Here is a 444-nt window from a genome sequence, read left to right as displayed (position 1 = left end):
TCCTCAGCCCGTTAGCACAGGCCGGGTGTCAGAGCCAGAGGGGCCCTGGGGACGTTCCAGCCCAACCTTCCTGTCTGCGTGGATGACGCCAAGGCCACGGGCCCTGGCCTGCCCACGCCGCCGACCCCACGCCTGCCCATCTCGAGGCCCAGAGTCCGCCCCCAACTCGTTCACGGCTATTTCAATGCTCTCCTCGCTCGCTTGGCATTTTCGCGGGGCAGATGCCAAAAAAGTACAGAAAATAGTGAAATACTAAGTCCTCAACACCCAGAATGAACGAACACTACAATTTGCACACTTGCTGCAGACATCAACAGTGACTCTGAGCTCCAACGAGGGGCCGGCCGCGTGACACCCTGAAGGTCCCCGGGCCACGCCTGACGCCACGGCGCACTCTCTCCCAGATGGCCACGTCATGGCTTTGCTGCCTATCCTTCTGATCCG

This window comes from Pteropus vampyrus, unplaced genomic scaffold (assembly GCF_000151845.1).
Source record: "Pteropus vampyrus isolate Shadow unplaced genomic scaffold, Pvam_2.0 Scaffold356, whole genome shotgun sequence".
NCBI classification, from domain to species: Eukaryota; Metazoa; Chordata; class Mammalia; order Chiroptera; family Pteropodidae; genus Pteropus; species Pteropus vampyrus.
Note: the sequence above shows the minus strand (reverse complement) of the source record.